General features: G+C 34.4%; 1 protein-coding gene and 1 long non-coding RNA gene across 14 annotated transcripts in view; one reads left to right on the top strand and one right to left on the bottom strand.

Moving 5' to 3' along the window:
* DLG2 (discs large MAGUK scaffold protein 2) overlaps nt 1–14,291 on the top strand; it is a 1,975,849-nt gene that overhangs the window by 153,831 nt on the left and 1,807,727 nt on the right. The gene's annotated exons all lie outside the window — the stretch shown is intronic.
* LOC140615099 (uncharacterized) overlaps nt 10,399–14,291 on the bottom strand; it is a 47,473-nt gene continuing 43,580 nt past the window's right edge. The window contains exons 4-5 of the long non-coding RNA XR_012015776.1: nt 11,643–11,717; nt 10,399–10,535 (exon numbers count right to left, since the gene is read on the bottom strand). This is a non-coding gene — a long non-coding RNA (uncharacterized lncRNA). The remainder of the gene's footprint in view (nt 10,536–11,642; nt 11,718–14,291) is intronic.

The raw sequence follows: 14,291 nt of genomic DNA, 5'->3' as shown, positions 1-14,291 counted from the left end.
AAAAGAGCAGTAAATGATATCAAATGATATAGAAAGTTTTAATAAGTAGGGACTGAAAAGTGTTTATGGGATTTAGAAAAAATTGAATTCATTACTAAACTTATGAGAGCAGTTCTAGCAGAGTGATCAGGGAGTTGCTTAGTGACAGAAAAAGGGTAGAATTCATCATTCAAAGTTTGTATCAAGTGCTGCTTCCTGCATGGTACCTGTTCTGATTCTCCTCCAACACAGTACAAACTTTCCTCTTGTTTAGCCTTATTGTATACTCTGTGTTTCTTTCTGACTGCTAACCTAGTAGGGAGACTTTCACTTTATCATTTAGAGTTTCAAATGGAAAATGGAAAGAATTCCATTACTAAGCAATCACATTTTTCTTTTAAATTAAAGTAACTGTAAATGACCATTACAGATATAAAGGAGAAATAGTAAATTTTGAGATGTAAGTGCAAGGAACAAGTAAAATTCAGAGAATGCATAGACTCTGCTTAAAAGTGGCAGGTAGCCCTTTCTGAGATGTCCAAGGAGAGTAACATGATTTCCTCTCATTTTTGTGACTTTTTTACTAGATTGTACCCTACCCTCACTTCATCTTTGTGCCTCATTTCATCTCCGAATCTCCTCCCATTATTGAGATTTATTTGATTCTTAAGCAATCCCTTCACTCATTCTATCTCCGTCTTTAAACCAATATGAATTTTAATCAATTTCTATGCCTGCTCTTTTCCCATCCCTTCTTGACCTCATTTCAAAGGATTGAGACTTAGTGTGTACCATGCCTGTCTTAACACATAGTACACGGTAATCATAAAACCTTTCGGCTTTTAGGAGGTATCAAAATGCCCCAATGCCAAAATATCCCTGAATCAAAACTTTTGAGTTAAATGGATATGTCAGGGTGCCACTGTGTTTCTGAGAGGGATCCATTTGAGATCTTATTAGTTTTGAATTTATAGAATCAAATTACCTACTTCACAGGGTGACATAGACTCAACAGACTTTATAATGTCCATGTCTGTAGCTTCTCCCAGGAATCCCTTTTCTCCTTTCTCTGCTTTCATACCCACTCATAGACAGTACAACAAGTTCAAATCTTCATACATTGTTAGACAAGATGAGGATATGATTATGTTTACTTCATATATTTCACTCTTGAAACGAAGAATTAATCATCATCATAGTAACTTTGCCCTAATAAGACCCACGTTTTTAAAAACTCCATTTTCAGAAAAGTATGTAACCCAGAAATTAACTTCTGGGTTAATAAAATATTTGCTGTAAAGCTTCTGCACTCGAAACTTTATGTAGCAAATTAAACAGCTGTACAAAGGCATATTCCTAGGAAAATGACAGATGACAGCCTGACTTACGGGAGAAATGAGAAAAATGTTGGTCTTACAATGTAGTAAAATAATTCGTGATTAGGAAAGGAAGGGAATTACCATTTATCTGATATTTGTTATGTGCCAGTCATCTTAAATATCTTATCTCACTTAATCCTTATCACAGTTATATAAGGTTTTTTCTTTTTGGACAGATGAGGAAACTGAGACTCAGGGACTGTTAGATGATCTGCCCAAGGTCACACAGCTAATACATAAAAAAGAGACAAAGGAGACGTTGAAAAATAATAATGGCTAACAGTTTTGTGGTGGGCATGATTCCAATTCCGTTATGTGTATCAGCACTTAATCTTCACAACAGCTTGATGAAGTACATAGTAGTATCACAGTTTTACAGGTGAGGATATTGAAGCACAGAGAGGATAAGTACCCTACCCAAGTGATACATGAAGTAACAGATGTGGAGTACAAATCCACACAGTCTGATTTCAGAGCCTGTGCTTTTTACCCACTGTGATAAAATACCTTTGTTGAGCATTTATTGTCTTATTAAGAAAAGAGGGCACAGATCTGTAGTTCCTATTGTCCTTCCTTGTAATATCCAGTCTTTACTTATCTTCTTTTCCTCAAGCAATTACTCAAAAAGCAGACTTTTTATTATGCAACCTGTCTTCTTAACCATTGTTCTACACTCTCTGTTACTACTTGCTAGTTTCCTACTATTGTTTGCTACTTTTTGTTTCCGTATTGTTTCACACATATTGTTTCCTTTAATTCTAGTAGGTGAGTGGTTAAACAATTTGTAGTGCACTCATACCATGGAACTCAGCAATGAAAAAGGATGAACTATTGATATACAAAATAACTTGGAGGAATCTCCAGGGAATTATGCTGAGTGGGAAAAAAAGCCAATTTCAAAAAGTTACATAGTATATAATTTCATTTACATATTTGGAATGACAAAATTTTAGAAATGGAGGATAGGTTAGTTGTTGCTAGGAGTTAGTGATGGAGGTGGGGATGGGATGAGGTGAGTGGGGTTATAAGAAGGCAAGAGGGTTCCTTGCAGTTATTGAACTGTTCAGGATTTTGACTGGTGGTGGATACAAGAACCTACATGTGATAAATTGTACAGAATTATACATGCATGCATGGGCACACACACAGGTAAAACTAAGGAAATATGAATAAAATCACTGTGTTTTATTAATGGCCATATCCTAGTTGTGAAATGTACTATATATAATATTGTATTATTATAGTATTTTAGTTACCATTGGGGAAAATGGGTGTAGTATACAAGGTGTTTATCTATGTTATTTCTTTTTTTATTTTTAATTTTTATTATTTTTTAAAGATTTTATTTATTTGTTCATAAGAGACACAGGGAGAGAGAGAGAGAGGAAGAGACAGGCAGAGGGAGAAGCAGGCTCCATGCAGAGAGCCAGACGTGGGACTCGATCCCGGGTCTCCAGGATCACGCCGTGGGCCGAAGGTGACGCTAAACCACTGAGCCACCTGGGCTGCCCTATCTATGTTATTTCTTAAAACTGTACGTCAATCTATAATTATGTCAATTAAAATAAAAAAAAATATGTCAAAGGGTGCCTGGGTGGCTCAGTCAGTTAAGCATCTGCCTTGAGCTCAGGTCCTGATCTCAGGGTCTTGGGATAGAGCTCCACATTGGGCTCCCTGCTCAATGGGGAGCCTGCTTCTCCCTCTCCCTCTGCCCCTCCCCCTGCTTGTGCTCTCTCTCTCTCTCTCTCTCTCACTGTCAAATAAATAAAAAGAATCTTAAAAAATGTAAAAATAAAAAACATGTCAGGAAATAAATAGAACTATAGAAAAGAAAGAGAAACAAGAAGTTACAATAACAGTTATTAAGAAAAATATATTACAGAAAAGTATTAGCTTTATAGGTGCTTATATAGCCAAAATATTCATATAGTAATTTACAAATGAAGGATTACAAGTAGGTTTTTCTTCTTTACTTTTTTCTTTTACTTTTAATTATATATATATATCCTCCTTTTTAAAAAATTAATTTGTATTATTACTCTTGTAAAAAAAATTAAACACATCTGTACTGCTTATAAAAAGCAAACTAGGTTTGCTTTGCTCTAAAATATGTGCTCTTAGGTATTATTTGAGGAGATTAATAACTAGATAGTTGAATAGAGTTTATAATATGTAGGCTAATTTTTTGAGTCATTAATGTTTGTTTCCCCTACCAGATCAGTGAGGACAGGGGCACTGCTTTGTCTATCTCTTATCTTTATTATTTAGCAAAGGACCTAAGCACACAGTAGATGCTCAATGAATAATTGGTTTTACAGAGTGATGTTGCCACATTAACACAAATAAATTAATGCTTTCATTTCATGACCCTTTTGGTAGCCAATCCACAAAACATCTTATGTGATCTTCTTTAGAAAGCGTAAAGAATATCACCACCTTGTCTTTATAACAAGTACAAAAAGAAGTAAGATGCAAATAAATAACCCTTCACTTGGGTCTAATTCTGAACATGTTGGTACTTAATAACAGTTTTTTTTTAAGAAGAGAGGGAGATGAGCAGAAATTCTCTATATATTAAAAAAACCATCTATACTTCAAGATCCAGTTCAAATGTTACCTTCCTCACTTACCAAATGAAGCCTTTTTGATTACCCTGGGTAGAATTAATTAGTCCTTCCTCCAATTATAGTCACATAGCACATCATGCATAACTTCTGGTGTTGTATTTATCCCAATGGATAATATTGTTTATAATTTTTTTGTCCCTTCCTAGACTGAGTACTTAAGAAGGCGTGAACTATGTTTTGTTCTCTGTGCAACTTTGTGAGAAGTTGGTGGTCTGCAACCTGGCAGTCTGCTATCACTAGAACCTGATGATACTAGAACTTTAATCTTGGATTTCTAGCCTCCAGAACTATGAGAAATAAATTTCCGCAGTTTATAAGCCATTCAGTCTATGGTATTTTGTTATAGTAGCAGACTGAGGCAACAATATTTAGTACTTATCACAATGCTTTAGAGTAATGTTCAAACATGTTTGTCAATGAATGAGTGGATGATTATATATACCTATACTATGTAGATTGAAGTGTGCCACTTACTTTTTGTTTTTTTTTTAGTGTGCCACTTTCTGAGCCAGATAACCTTTGTTAATTCTGTGCAGACTCAAGGTAAAAGGAAGTCAAAGGAAAGAAAAATCGATATGGAAAGAAATATTCAATAAGGGAAAAAAATCCCTTATTGATAACAAGATAAGAGAAGAAATCATACAATTAATGTTAATTCAGGCCAATACAGTTGGGTCTTTCTGTATGTTTGACTTATAGAAATTAAAAAAAAATTACTAAGGCTAATCATTCTAAACAACAAAAAGTTTTGTTTTGTTTTGTTTTTTTTACACTGGCTTTCTTTCTTGACTGAATAGCTTTGCTATTATAAAGATGCAGAATGTTTTCTGCTTGAGTGTTGCGCTTTTCAGTTCAGTCCCTTTAAAAGCTGGCTGCAGTTCTATATGTGAAAATTGCCCAGAAAACAGCATTTAATGACAAATATTGTACTTTGACAATTTTGTTCCATTTGCAACCAAACCCAGTGACATGAAGTTAAATCTAAGCCAGAAAATATATCCAGAATTGTTAATATTTGCTTATTTTAATTTAGCTCATATTGCATCATGAACATCTCTCCATGTAGTTAAAATTTTTTAAATTGGATTTTTAATAGATTCAGAATATTATGTTCAATAGATATATAATGATTTTCATAACTAGACTGCTACTGTAGGATAGTTTTTCCAATTTCATCATATCAAAAAATGACACCATAATCACATTCTCAGTCATACACATTTTTCCTCCTCTTTTGAATTATTTCTTTGGTATAAATTCTAGAAAGTAGGAGTACTAGATCAAAGGGTATAGGTATTTTCTTGGATCTTCCAATGTTTTGCTGTTATTTTCTAAAATGTTTTTTTCTATTTAAAGTGTTATCAGTAGTATATGTACTCATTTTACCATAACCTCACTAAAATCAGGTATTCATTATTAAAGATTAACTATTTACTGTATATAACTCAATTTTGATAAATTTTTCAGTTTATATCCTTGTTGATTTAACTGTTAGTCCTCTATGGTTTTTTTTTAAACATTAAAAAAAAGATTTTATTTATTTATTTATGAGAGACACAGAGAGAGGCAGAGACATAGGCAGAGGGAGAAGGAGGCTCCCTATGGTGAGCCCAATGCAGGACTCAATCCCAGGACCCTGGGACCTGAGCTGAAGGCTGTTGCTCAACCACTGAGCCACCCAGGCATCCCCTCTATGTTGTTTTAATATGCAGTTGGTGTAGACTGGATGTTTGTGTCCCATCCAACTTCCTGTGATGGAATCCTAATGCCAATGAGATGTATTAGGAGGTAAGGCCTTTGGGAGGTGATTAGGTCATGAGGACAGAGCCTTCATTCATGGAATTAGTGCTATTACTATTAAAGAGGTGAGAAAGCTCCCTTGCCCCTTCTGCCATGTGAAGATACAGTAAGAAGTTGGTGGTCTGCAACCTGGCAGTTGGCTATCACTAGAACCTGATGGTACTAGAACTCTAATCTTGGATTTCTAGCCTCCAGAACTATGAGAAATAAATTTCTGCAGTTTATAAGCCATTCAGTCTATGGTATTTTGTTATAGTAGCAGACTGAGGCAGCAATATTTAAATGGACTCTTACAAAATTATAGATATTACTCTTTTGTAGCTTATAGAGTAAATATTTTTTAGTTTGGTTGCTTTCCTTTTCACTTGAGTATTTTTTAATACTGAAGTTTCAAATTTTATTTATTTAACAATGTTTTCCTTGTTAGGTGCTCTGCTTCAAACTTTAAAAAATCAACATCTATCAAAAGACTTGGAAGTAGTCTATTCTGTTTTCTGTAATTTACAATTTGTTATTCACTTACGGTTTTTTTTTTCCTGTTTTATGGGATAAAGCATAGGTCTATGGTTTTTGATCCTCCAAAAGAACTAAAACCGGTGGATAAAGGCATCCATAGGATGAAATTAGGGGAAACTAGGAAAAAACTAGCAGCATAACACAGTGGAATGAACATAGGTTTTATTTACATGTTTAACTCTTACTATAGGATCTTGGATAAGTTTCTTATCCTCTGTGAGTCTATTTCCTCATTTACAAAATGGGAATGATGATAGTATTTACCTTAGGCTTGTTGTGAGCTTGTAAAGCACTTAATACAGTGCCTGGCATGTGGTAAGCACTCAGTAAATGCTTGTTATTTTTATTATTGCTTTTGTTACTATTATTATTATTATTGTTATCAATAATATAGAATCTCTATTATTATCTAAGTCACTGTACTAGTTCTATAAGTAAAACTTAGATTCTATCCTTTCAAATCTTCTAGGGTATTTGAAGAGATAAATAAATATGAATACATATTCATAATAGAAGTTAGAAAGTGATTGATATCACAGGAGAAATATAAAAGTTCATAGGAAATTAAAGGAAGGAGGGATTTTATCCATTTGGTGAAGCAGGGGTTTTTGAGCATAATTTGGAATTATGGTAATAGAACTAAGGGAATTCTAGGCAGAGAGTTAACAAAATAAAGAGACAAAAAATAGGTATAACATTCAGTTTGACTGGAATATAGTGAGCAAGAAAGAGGAAGTAGGAAAATATGGCTGGAAGCCTAGATTGGGATCAGATTGTGTGAGGACTTGTAGTCCGATTAAGGTGTAAAGTGACAGTTTTGGATGGGAGCATCACATGCAGTATATTTTTATCTAGCAAATTATGAACTGTTTTATGGAAGACACTATATTATACATTGTTTTTAAAATTTTCTCTATTTAATTTTAACCATTTTATTTTAAAATAATTTTAAACCTGGGGTGCCTGGGTGGCTCAGTTGGTTAAGCACCTGACTCTTGGTTACAGCTCAAGGCATGATTGTAGAGTTGTTGCATCAAGCCCCACATTGGCTTCTTGCTGAGTGTAGAGCTTGCTTAAGATTCTTTCTCTCCTTCTCCATCTCCACCCATCTCCTACTGCTGGCTCTCACTCTGTCTCTTAAAAAATCAACCAACCAACCAACCAACAAACCAACCAAACTCTTACAGAAAAGTTGCAAAATGGTATATCGACTTCCTGTGTATCTTTATCCATATTCCTTAGATCTTAACATTTTATCCTTTTTACCTCATCATTATATATATACATATTATTTTCTCTGGTTGTAATTGCAGACATAATGCTTCTTTATGCCTAAATTCTTCAGTGTTTATTTCCTAAAAACAAGGCAATTTTAAAATATATTCAAAGTATAAGTATCAAAATTAGGAGATTAATACTCATATCTAATTCACAGGTCCTATTCAAATTTTGCCAATCACCCCACTAATGTTTTTATATCAAAAGAAAATCTATAGAACCCAACCCAGGATCACATATTACATTTAGTTGTCAAGTCTTTCTGCTCTTCTTTAATGTGTAATGATTCTTTGTTTTTCATGACCTTGACTTTTTTTGAAGAGTAAAGGCCATTTATTTTGTAGAATTCTTTCAATTTTGATTTATCTAATCTTTCCTTATTATTAAATTTAGGTTATGCATTTTTGGTAGAAATACAACAAAAATGACGTATCTTTCTCAGTGCATCATATCGGGAGGCACATGTCATCTATTTATACGATTAATTATGATGTTAACATTGATCATTTAGTTAAATGGTGTCAGATTTCTGTAGCGTTACTATTTTTCCCTTTGTTATTAAGCAGTGTTTTGTGAGGAGATACTTTGAGACTATATAAGTATCCTGGTTCTGATGAAACTTTCACCTACCAATTTTAGTATCCATTAATAATTCTTGCCTGAAATAGGTATTACTACAGTGGTTGGAATGGATATTTTCTCATTCCATAATTATTTCTACATTTGTTAGTTGGCTTTTTCTTGTATGAAAAAACTTTCACTTTCCTTCCAATGATTTATGTATTATTTATGGATTCTTATTTTAGTCTATGCTATGTAATTAGTTACTGATATTATTTTTCATGTTCAGTTTATCCCAGATTTTCTACTGTGAGTTGCTTTAAATGATCTTTTATGTCCTTCAAACACATCTTTATGATTATTTGACCACTTCTTACTTTCTGCTATAGCAAGATGTTCCAGTTGTAGGCAGGACTATTTTTTAAAAAGAATTTATTTATTTATTAGACAAAGAGAGTATAAGTGGGGGAGAGGGCAGAGGAAGAGGAGAGGGAGAGAAAGAATTGGCAAGCATACTTCCTGTTGAGCACGGAGCCTGATATGGGGCTCGATCCCAGGACCCTGAGATCATGACCTGAACTGAAATCAAGAGCCAACTGTCTAACCACCTGAGCCATCCAGGTGCCCCTAGGCAAGACTGTTTAAAATATTTCTGTGCTCCAATGAGATACCACTTCACACCAGTAAGAATGGCTAAAATTAACAAATCGGGAAGCAACAAATGGCAAAGATGCAGAGAAAGGGAAATCCACTTGGATTGTTGATGGAAATGCAGTCTGATATAGCCACTCTGGAAAGTATGGAGGTTCCTCAAGAAGTTAAAAATAGAGCTACCCTACAACCCAGCGATTGTACTACTGGGGATTTGGCCAAAAGATAGTGATCCAAAGGGGCACCTGCACTCCAATGTTTATAGTAGCAATTTCCACAATAGACAAACTATGGAAAGAGCCAAGATGTCCATATACAATGAAATATTACTCAGCCATCAAAATGATGAAATCTTACTATTTCTGTTGATGTGGATGGAACTGGAGGGTATTATGCTGAGTGAAATAAGTCAATCAGAGAAAGATAGTTATCATATGGTTTCACTCATATGTGAAATATAAGAACACAGAGGATCACAGGAGAAGGGAAGGAAAACTGAATGGGAAGAAATCGGAGAGGGAGACAAACCATGAGAGACTCTCAGGTATGAGAGAGAAACAGAGGATTGCTGGAGGGGAGGCGGGTGGAAGGTGGGGTAACTGGGTAATGGGCACATGATGTGATGAGCACTGGATATTATATGCAGCTGATAAATTACTGAACTCTACATCTGAAACTAATGATGTTCTGTATGTTGGCTAATTGAATTTAAATAAAAAAATAAATATTATTGTGCTCTTCAATGTTTTACACTTAGTAGATGATGAATAAATACTTTATGAGTGAATGAATACCTGATTAATATAAACTGCAAGTATACATAAAGACGTGCTGTTTTTCTTTCTTTGTGTTTTTAAACATAAGTCCAGTTATTCTTTTCATAAAGACTGAGCCAAAAGAAGACCTTTTATAGACTTTCCAAAAGAGGAAAATAATTTTTATGAAGTATAAAATAAAAAATTTACTTCATTCGTTTATTATTTATTTTAAAAGTATACATTGGTACTTACTATATCCCAAATATTGTATTTGGCCTTGGAGATACAACAGTAAATTTAAAAAATAGATATGGCCCCTGGCCTTATAAAGCTTATAGTTTGCTGATTAATAAATTGATTGCTGTAGAGATAAAGTCCAATTTCAATCTTTATTCTGTTTTACTTTGTTGGTGTTCTGTCAAAAAAGACATGGAATATCAATGAAAAAGCAATATATCTTTCGAAAGCCTACACTCTAAATCATGCTAGAGCCTTGTTTTTGAATGGAATTCTAAAATGTATAAGACATACCTTTTTTACTGTCACAAAATTCACTCGCTAGTAGGAAAAGACAAATCTGATAGTTTAGCATAGTAGAAAGTATGTAGGCCTAGAGTTAAAAAAATAGGGTTTGAATCTGAGGTCTTTTCCTTCTTACCTCACCAACCCTCAGCAAATTACTTAACCTCTCTGAGGTTAATAATATTGCTTCACTCTCTATAATGTCCAGGAAGATAATAATGCCTAACTTCTGCTGTTTATTTCAGTAAGCTATGTGACCAAAATCCAATGTAAATACCTGGTTTGAATAACAAGAAATGTACTGACTCACCTAACTGGACATCCAGTAGGGCAGGTTTCAGGGTTGTTTTATTCAATGAATCAAAGATGTCATCAGAAATCCAGGTTCCTTCTGTTTTATCTCCTTGTCATCCACAGTGCTGTATCATCCTAAGCCTCTTCCTTCTCATAGTCTGGTGGGCTACCTGCCAAGAGCAATGTGCATTACATGCTTCCTTGTTCTGTCCAACAGGAGAGAATGGGTGTCTCCTGCCAGCTATCAAACAAATAAAAACTCAATCTTATTGGGCTGATTTCGATTACACACCTAACTTCAAAATGTCACCAGGGGAATGAAATAGGTTGATTTGCTCAGGCCTGCAAAAGGGGATATGATTACCATAGTTGGTTTAGACTAATAGAGCTCAAATTGGAGCTGAGTCTGATTACTGAAAGCCCATTGGTGTCATACCATGGGGGAAGATGAAATGAATTTGAGGAGAAGCTTTTTATTTAAATCATAAATATTCAAATTTAGGAGAATTTGAAGAAATGGAAAGGGCATTGTAGGTATACGTGTAGAAGTAGAAGGGTTTTTCTTACGTGGTGGAGTATGAATAAGGAAACTGATTACTGTTCCATATTCTCTTTATTTTAGGCTAGAATCAGAGCTGTCAGTTTTGTTTTGAAATTCTCATGTTCCTACCTAGATATTCCTCCTGTGAGGCTGAAATTACTGTTTTCCTCAACACTACTTCTCATTCCCATCAATTGAAAAATAAATTTATCTTCTATTCCTCATAAAGATGTATCCAAGGACAGATTAATCAATTTCCTGTGCCCAAAATGTGGATGTGTGCATATGACTGAATGATATTGACCATCACAATTAGGTACAATTAGCTGGTCCTAAATGTTACAGATTGTGTATTGAAACAATAGAAACTAGTATTAACAAAGCAGTATATTGTTGTACCTTTAGAAAAACCTGCCAACCAAATATTTCAACAAATTTGTTGCTTGCAAATTTAATAATAAACTGGAAGTCAAATGTAGTTTGAGAAATTAGAATCACTATTTTGTTTTCTTAATATACAAAGAAGTCATTTTGAAATTAACATGCCATAGTTTGATAATTGAAACCTAACTAGAAGTCAAAAGTAGGCTTTGTGACATTTCTCAAGTTTTCTGGAGACAGCATTTCTTTTTTGAAAATTGGTTTAGTTGATTTTATTTCTTATTTATCTTCATCTATGCTTTACTTCCAGGAGAAAAATGGGGTACAGAAAATCTCAACCAGAGAGAGTTCTTACCTGACTTATATCAACTCAGGGAAGAGATGGTTGATGGGGTTTCTTTATTGAATAATTTATCAGGATTCTTGAATTCTAATTTGAAAAACAGGACATTTTGTGAAAACACTTCAGTGTATATAATATAAATATACTCCACACCTCTTAAATTAGTGAAATTACAGTATATAATTAATTCTAGGTTGTGCAGCACTATATTTCTGCAAGTTTGCCACAACATCTATTCATTAAAAGTCAATTCATCCCCTTGCCTGTAATGTTCCTATGTGCTTTTACTGTGTGTCTGTTCTTTGTTATAAGAGCCTCTAGACTACTCTTGCAAATGTCTTGGAGTCCATCCAATTGCCACTCTTTCTCTTTTTGTTTCCCAGCTTTCTCTTTCATTTCTCATTTTATGGTTTCTGTTTTTATTTCTCCCTCTTTTTTCATTTTCTGCAGATTCACACAGTGCCCTACCACACGCTACACGTCACTTCTTTTTCTTCTTTTCCATTGTTCATCCCCCTTTTACTAATTCTTTCTGACTTCAACTTTTCTGTATTCTGCTTTGAAGAGTATTTTTCTCAACTCTCTTTTCTTTCCCTTCTGCTTTCCTTCTTTCCCTTCTCTTTTTAGTGGGATGAATTACCTCTGCCTTTCTTAGCAGTTCTGCTGTGAGGAGAGTTTGAGTCTGGAAGCAAACCTGGTTTGTTTTCTCAGTTTAAAGCATCTCTCAGCTGAAGCAGAGTGACAGTGATGAACATCAACCTGCTCTGAAGGATTGGGGCTTGCTGTTTTAGTTTTTATAATCACTGCCATTAATGTATGGGCAACTCTGTTAGCACAAACTCCTTCAGACAGGGTTAGAAATCCCTCCCCGTTTTCATGAACACTGTATCACTTTCAAACATGACACTATACTGTAGTGTAACTGTCTGTTTATTTGATTGTGAGCTTTGTGAAGGCTGAGACTGTATTTTCTTAGCCTTCTATATTTTCAGCAGTTAGCCCAGTGCATTTTTTATGACAAATACTTCCTTCACTAAATACACATTCAGCAGAACCAGTATAGCACAGTCATACATGTTTGCAGTATATAATCCTAGGGGACAGCCTTCACATCACACAATTTAAAATTTGTATATTCATTGCAGTCTCTTGGAGATGGCAGTAAAGTATCTAGTTAAGACAATCATTTTATTATGACAATTTCTCAACAAATGAAGGTAGATTTTTTTTTTTTTTTGGAGGCAGGGGCTCCTTTATCCAGTTTATTTAGAAGTGCCTTATGGGCTGCTGGTGGCCCTGGTTGTATTTGATTTATATTTGTTAATACTCCACTTCCTGAAGATTGCATCTGGCCTATTTTGCTAGAGGCAGGGCTTTCACTTTGAAGAAGGTGAAATGCAGTGTATCTTTAATATAAAAAATGAGGTGCTAGTTCTCCTAATGGGAGAAAGATTTTTTTTTTTACATAATTCCTTTTCATATATGGCTTCCTCTCTTTTATTTTCACTGACTTGCTAATTTCTTATTCCTTCTCAATGTGTCAGTCAATATAGCAGTAGTAATTGTTCCAGCATGTACACATACCAGTGTTGCTGAAAATATTGTGCTAAGACCATACCATACCATACCTAAGCCCATCCACATAAATATCCCTATCCAGCTTCGAGTTATACCTTTTGGTTCCGAGATAGAATCCTGTTATGTTCTATCTTCCAATTTAAAATGGACTTAATTAAGTAGCTCTTTACATGTGGTAATAACCATGAACAACATTTACTGATTATGTCTTATGTGGTAGGTGCTATTGTAAGCATTTTTAGGTACTTTTGTTGTTCCTGTTTTGTAAATGAGAAAATCTTGACACAGAGAGTTTAAGAATTGCTGAAGTTCAGGTAGTGGTGGCAGAACCAGAGTTAAAACCCAGCAACCTGTATTTTTCTTCAGAAATGCATCCTGCCTCCCACTGGCATTATTCTTGATAGCCTTAATCAGAACTGTAGAAAGCACTTTTAGGATTCTGTACTATATATACAGGATTATACTAATATTGTTAAAACTCTTTCCTTCCAAGATGCATCTAATTCCTTATTCTTATGCAGTTTCCTCTTTCCATTTATTTTCTCTTTATTTAATGCAACATTATACTGATAATAACAAACATTTATATGATGCTTACTTCTAACCATACTTTTCAGATTTTAATTATTTAATACTTACAACTACTTTGAATTAGATGTTTTCATATCCCCTATCTCAGGGAAAGGTCACACAGCTAAAGTGGCCCTGTAGTGTGGCCAGATAGCGAAGGCACAGATTCCATGTGCTTAAACTTTGTGTTATGTGTGAATCAGATTAATGTAAACCAAGACTCTGAAGGCCTGGAATCTTCTCTTTGACAAGCTATATGATCTTGGGCTACTTTATATCCTAGTTTTCTCATTTCTAAGATGAAGAGTTTGGCTTAGGTAACATCTATAGTCAAGATGACAAGTCTATGCATAGGAAAAAGTCATAGCAACAGGACATCTATAGTTGAAGGCCTGTTGACTGATAACTAGTGGTACAACTTTGAGCAATCCATTCAATTTCTCAGACACTCAGTTTTTTTTTATAAAATGGAGATTATAATCTGTACTCTTCACCAAATGGTTCTGAGACCTC

Source organism: Canis lupus, chromosome 23, assembly GCF_048164855.1.
Source record: "Canis lupus baileyi chromosome 23, mCanLup2.hap1, whole genome shotgun sequence".
Lineage (NCBI taxonomy): Eukaryota > Metazoa > Chordata > Mammalia > Carnivora > Canidae > Canis > Canis lupus.
The sequence above is the reverse complement of the archived record's forward strand: the minus strand, read 5'-3'. Positions and strand labels throughout refer to the sequence as shown.